Source organism: Myotis yumanensis, unplaced genomic scaffold (genome assembly GCF_028538775.1).
Source record: "Myotis yumanensis isolate MYYU_CA2020_CCGP unplaced genomic scaffold, mMyoYum1.0.hap1 SCAF_3, whole genome shotgun sequence".
Lineage (NCBI taxonomy): Eukaryota > Metazoa > Chordata > Mammalia > Chiroptera > Vespertilionidae > Myotis > Myotis yumanensis.
This window is the reverse complement of record NW_027223754.1, coordinates 196592635-196599605: the sequence shown is the minus strand read 5'-3', so window position 1 is coordinate 196599605 and position 6971 is coordinate 196592635.

Genomic DNA, 6971 nt, shown 5'->3' with positions numbered 1-6971 from the left:
ACATAGCTATCTCTGGAAGTAAGATATTCTTTACCCTTTGTGATTGCACTGATATTAAGAAATGAGTCAGAGTCCACAAAAGCAAAAGAAGAAAGCAGTCAGAAGTGTTACAAGGACAAGAGTGAGCTGTGGCACAAGGTCAAGGACAAGACCATCTTAGATGTGAGTGTTTAGTAATGCTCTGTAGGGAAATGAGCTGTGCCCCCCACACTCACCATCATCAACTTGGTGACAATCCTGGGGCCTGGCTCATAGTAGTTTCTCAAAAAATACTTGTTGATGATTGAATACTTTTGTTGTACATACCATCCTCCTCCAAGCCCAATTCGTCTACTTATAAAATTAAATAATGCAAAAGCATCACTCACTAGGCCTATGCTGTTTACTATATATTAATTAGCATATATTCATTCATATTATACAATTAAAATACTGAAAAACAGGTAATTCCCAAAAATGGTTCAAAATAGACATTTCCTTTAAGATTACAGAATAAGTATATCAATAATGCTCGCTATTTGCTCCCATGAAAATAATTCTAACTCCGAAAGTTAGAGAATGAGTCAAACGGGTCTTTACTCTTTGACTGAACAAGGGGCTTTCTCCTAGGAAATGCAAAGAGAATAAAATAAATTATGAACACAAACTTTCTCATTGTAGTAGCATCTATAAGAGAAAATGGAAGCAACCTAATGTCCCTAGTGAGGGAAATTATTAAAGAAATTATAGCAATTACTCATATGCAGTCATTATGTGATAATGAAGATGACTGAGAAACCAACTTCTTGTGACCATACTGAATGAAAAAATCAGAATACAGAATTGTACACATATTAATTGCTGAGTGTACTTGGACATAGACCGGAAGGACATGTGCAAAAATAGAAAATACATTGTGGAGTTAGAAAGTACTTTCTTCTTTGCTCAAGGTGGAATGGCAAAGCTGTGTAGGCAAAAGCATGCCTTACCGAATTATAATTGTGAATTTAAAAAAAAAAACTTAGAAATTAAAAACCACATCTATAAAATGAGAACAAAAATCATACTAATATCCTTCTGACAGGGATTTGGTACTAAACCAGATAACCCATATAAAACCTTCTGCATATTTCCTGATCTGCAGTAAATACTCATTATGTAGCTTCGTCATTATCTTTACTATAATAACCAAATAAACAGTCCAGACATGTCTTTTGATATTAACTACAACTTTTACTTTTTCTGAGACATTACATAAAAGTAACTGAATTAAATGAGGCAATGCTAGAAAAACTCAGTGGAGACGGAAGAAATTGACCTGGAGGAATGGACCCCAGGAGCAACCTCAGTGCTCTTGCTTTTATTTTCCAGGGTGGGCACTTGTTGATTTCTGTTCCCTGTGGGCACAAATTCTGACTCAGAGCAAAGTCACCTTTCTCTAAGACATGCTGGTGCCACATCACAAATGTTTATTACACAATACTATGTATAGGTGTGGGATTTTGAAAGATGGAAGCAGTGAGTGAGAACAAAGCAATCTAGACTTGGAGACACTATCTATGGAGAACCATGGATTCATACAGACCACCAGGTCTCACTCTGCTATAGATGTTGTTACAGATGTGCCACCAACTGTCTTCCAGTGGCCCCTGCAACAGCCCTTCTTAATCCCTCTGATCACTTGAATATGTTCCATTAAAGTCCCAGTCATATATTCATTTCCTTTCTGTCTTCCAGCCTGCTGGATGTAAATCCAAATGCCTAAATTCCTGTCTCTGTTATGCTGTGGTCTCAGGAGTCAGATGTTCTGCTTCCATGCCATTCCTGCTCCTGACTTCCTAGCTCTGGCACTTGGGGAAATTTATTCAAACTCATTAAGACGGTGTTTAAAAAAAACCCACAACACCTCATAATGCTATTGTGAATGTTAAGTAATACATGTCAAGTGCATCGTAGGTATCCAATACATGCTCTGTCATTGATGAGGTGGCAGTGGAATGGCTGGGCAGCAGTGCAGCCCCACAATAGGAGCCAGGGATCTGGAATCAAGCTTTTTGGGTCAATTCAAATCCTGGCTTTATCACTTACATAATTAACAACAACAGCAATTAACTTCCCCATAGAGTAATAAGAATTAAATGACTACTATCACGTACTTACCACAGAGTAAATGATGTAAGCAATTATTAGTATGACTCTGCCTCCTTTGCTCATTGGATATTTCTTCATCACTGCTTAGCTATTGTATAGTAAAATTAAATTGGGACTTTGTGAAGAGTGGAGAACACATAAATTCACATATGTTTGATAACAGGTGGACAAGGATCTTCATTGCACTACTGTTTGTAACAGCAAAAGACTGAGGGTGATGTAAAAAGTCACCAAAGGTAACTGGTTAAATGAGGTATATCCATATTGGGGAATGCCCTGTAGTTGTAAAATGAATGGAGTACTGATCTGAAATTATTCCTATGATGCATTTTAAGAGAAAGAAGAATGGTGCAGAATCATGTGTATTGTTTTTTATCATTTTGTTTAATGAGTATTATGTACATACTGTTTTTATATTTAGAGACTATCTTTGAAAAATACACAAGAAACTGCTCATAGTTGTTGCTTCAGCAGGAAAACAGGGGCTTGGGGGGCAGAAGTGGAAGAAAAACTACTCTTTTCAGTATATTATTTGCTACTGCATGAATGTGTTATAAAACATATTTGTTTTTAAAACATTAACAAATTCCACTTAAAAATTTCATTATCCCTACTTAAATGTGCAACCAGTATATTTCAGTTTCTCTATAAAAAAGCCTGGACACCCTCCACTTTCCCATGCTGGTAGGCACAATTCACCAGCTTATGTCTGCCCAGTGGTACACAGGATACACAGAGCTGGTTTTCTGAACCATAACATGACCTCACTACCTTTTGCTTCGATCTTTCATTTCAATGCTATTTTCAACTGCATTTGTTGCATGAGTTCATTTTCTCCACCCCATAAATGCCAAACGGTAGATATTCCTGAAGCATCTCCTTTCTCAAAGGCTGTTTTCCTTAGAAAGGATTTAATTCAGCACCAGAGAGGCAGACTGCATTTCTACATTTTGTACAATTCTAGAGTCATTTCAAATACAGAGCCTTCTCTTCATGTTCCAAATATACAAATGTTTGTATATAGCGCATACACCTACTATATAATAAATTGTGAACTGATCACCTTAAAGTTTGATGTGGGCTTAAAATTTTGAGAACTCATTGCTCATGGTCATCCAAAATTTTAGATAATGGTCATAAGCATTATCTAAACCAGGGGTCCTCAAACTATGGCCCGTGGGCCACATGCAAATACAAGTATTGTATTTGTTCCCGTTTTGTATTTTTTTTTACTTCAAAATAAGATATGTGCAGTGTGCATAGGAATTTGTTCATAGTTTTTTTAAACTATAGTCCGGCCCTCCAACGGTCTGAGGGACAGTGAACTGGACCCCTGTTTAAAAAGTTTGAGGACCCCTGAATTCTAAACAGATGTCGATTGATACTTCCATAGGCATCTTCCAAGTGATACGTTTGCTTCCTATTTGATACATTTGCTCCCACAGGACCAATACCAACCACAGATATGCATGGGAATGCTCGACTTGACAACAGGGTGATCTGAGACAACCTGAAGCTTGTGTTGCCTCATCTGTAAAACATCATTGATCTCATAGGGGGATGATGATGGTTAAACGGGCTAGTTAATGCACTAGACACAATGGACAACACGTGGGATACTTGGTAATGGGTGCTCTCATCAGCAGCATTGTCATTGTCATCATCATCTATTTTAAATTCCATTAGCTAGTCAATCGCAGTTGTAGGGTATGAAAAATTGCTGGTTCTTTCCATGTGCTGATGTTTCTTTTCCACAGCAAGTGTTAGCCAAGAAATGAATACAGGTCCATACAGCAACTGGTAATACTTATCCTATAGACCTACACTTCTCCCACATCCATGATCATGTAAGTCACTCAGGGATCATGTTAAAATGCAGATTTTGATTGAGTGGGTCTGGGGTGGAGCCTGACTTTCCTCATGTCTGATGGCTCTGAAGTAAGGCTGCTGCTGCTGGTAACAGGGTACCCAGGTTCTAAACCATTGCAGACTTTACAGAAGGACATGCTTGGTAATGAACACAAGGAATACCAAACCACTTATCAATATGTTTCTCTCTCTCATGCTAACCTTGCTCAACTTCACTTATGTTTCTTAGTCCTAAAATAAAATACTAGTGTACCATAAAGGTACAGCTACAATTTCTTCTAAGTCCTGGTCGATACAAAGGTGAGGGGAAAAAGAACAATTATATCATTCATAATGTCAGGGTCACATTTTTTAAGACTTTTTAAGTGAAAAGGCAAAGATGTTAGCCTTGAGATATTTTAGAAGAGAGATAACTGTTATTTCCTTGCTTGTTATAACACAAGTATACAGTCGTAGTTTAGACACATTCTGTTTGGCCCAACACCAAAATAAGGTATTAAAAAAATCCCTTTTTGTGATACATATGATTTCTTGTGTAACTAAATATTCATAGCTGTTTCTAAAACAACTACTTAAAGCTAAACGGTTTAATCAGTAAGAATATTATTCCTTCAGTAAGCTCATATGTCCTAACTTAACAATTCTGGAAATATTTGCTAAGCTTCCATTATTTCTGTTGCTATCAGCTAATTCATTTGATTTGCTTCAGGATAACTGGTGTAAAACACTACTCTAAGTTCTAAAGCCTATCATCCAGGCAAATCTTAACTATGTGGCTAACTCAGTTTTAGTTTTGTTTTGTTTTTCAGACTTTCTTTTTCTTTTTCTTTTTTACTGGATTCATGGCAAGGAAACACATGTAACACCACCAAGTACCACACACACACTCGGAATGGTTTTGAAAAAAGCATGTTCATGAAACAATACTTATTCTTACCACAAACAACACGTTGATATTCTTTCTATTATCCCCTTTTTAAATTTAAATGCTGGTTATGGTCTACTAAGTAGATTTCATGATCTACTAATGGGTCATTCAGACAAAATAAGATAGCCTTGGGTAAGTTCTGGGAGCTGAGGCTAGTTCTCTAGAAGTACACAAGTGCATGAGATGTTCAAGAATTGAGGCCATGCTTGGCATCATAGACCAAAGAAAGGCATGATCAGAGAACCCATAAAGGACGAATGTTAGGAGCTACATCTCCACCAAAACACCCAATATAAATGTTTTCTTCCCTCCCTTCTCTTGAACATAATGCAAGAAAATCACCTTTCACATTTAGATAGAATAATGGAATTCAAGTGAATTACCCAATTACTATTAGGAGGAAATAATAAGCAAGTAAGTTAAGAATGAATATGGGTCTGAATTGATGAATACAAGGAACTGTGCAGGTAGCAATTTAGTATCTTTTGAACATCAATTTGTTGTTCCACTTTCTCATGCACTCATTGGTTGAATCGTGTATGTGCCCTGATCGAACTTGCAACCTTGGCGTATCAGAATGATTCTCTAACCAACTGAACTACCAAACCAGGGTAAAATTTAGTATATTTTCAATAAATTCCAATCTGGTGAGCTGCACTGATCTGGGAGTTAGTTACATCAATGAATCAGATAGACATTACTGAAGCTTTTACACAAAAGGGGCATGGGGGAAAAATGAGATTTTAGTTTGTGCTGATCCATTTCATAAGGGCAATGCAAAATTGTATATTTTGGAAGTTCAAGCAGCACAGAATCATTATAGACTAAGAGTGTAAACATTTTTGTCTACATTTTACAGAGGGGACACAGCAATCGGGAGTGTGAGATAAGAAGCTAAAGCAAATAAAGTCAGGGAAGCTAACTAAAATGCATTGAAAGCACATATCTTATGTTGGCTGGTTGGGAGGTCTTTTCTGTCCTATTGCAACATTAACACACAAACAAACAAAAAGAAAGCGTACCCCAGCTGGTATCAAGATAAATACACTGGTTAGAGGAGAGTAACCTTTAGTGAGTCTCAGAGTAGTTCTGCCTAAAGAAGGATCGAGTAACCTTCCTGCACAGTTATTCTCAGATTCCATATGGAAAGCACAAAAATAGTGAAGAAAATCTCCCTAGTTCAGAATAGAGTGCCATGTGGGGGCTAAATATTTTTAAAATAGCAATATTTAGTTATAGTTAGGTATCCAATTCCTTATATATCTTATTTCTTTGTTTCTAAGGGAAATGTTTATTATGACATTTTACTAATAATTATTAGTATTTTTAGTGTATCTATATTGGGATAAAGACATGTTTAATAGAGGTCATATCACAATATTCCTCCTCTTGAAGAAAGACCTTTTCATAACTCTCTCAAGGGCTTCTGGCTCTTAGGAAACAGCAGTTTTTTGCCCAGCTGTAATTATTCTGACAACTTTGACATTATGTTATCATCACAAGATCATGGTACACTCCAAGATAAAAAAAAGATTCATGGGATATTAAAAATAAAAAAGAATTAGTACAAGTCTCCAAAATACCAGATTAGACTATCAAAGGTTACTCAGATAAAAACTTGATATTTTCCGGTTGAATTAATCATAACTTTATATGCTTTTATGTGGGTAAGTAAACAATACATGCCATTCATCGAACATCCCTCTACTCCCACTTCACACAAGAACCTACACATTTCATTTTAAAGATTTGTTGAAAAGAAATGCTATTATTTTAGAATCGGGTGACCTAGAATGAATTCTCCATATGGATTAGTTCTGATTCTAACTGATTTTCTCTGCAATTCCGTCTTCCTCACTCCCATCAAAAAGAGGAATAGGATCTCAATTGTTCTATGGTAAATTTTTCTAAGTAAGCTGTACACCTTTTGCTCTTGATGTGGTCTATTAATACAATATGAAGCTACCATGCTATTCACTAAATTGTAATAGTCAGTCATTCTTATTTCTGATGCTAATCTGATTCTACAGAGCACATATGCATT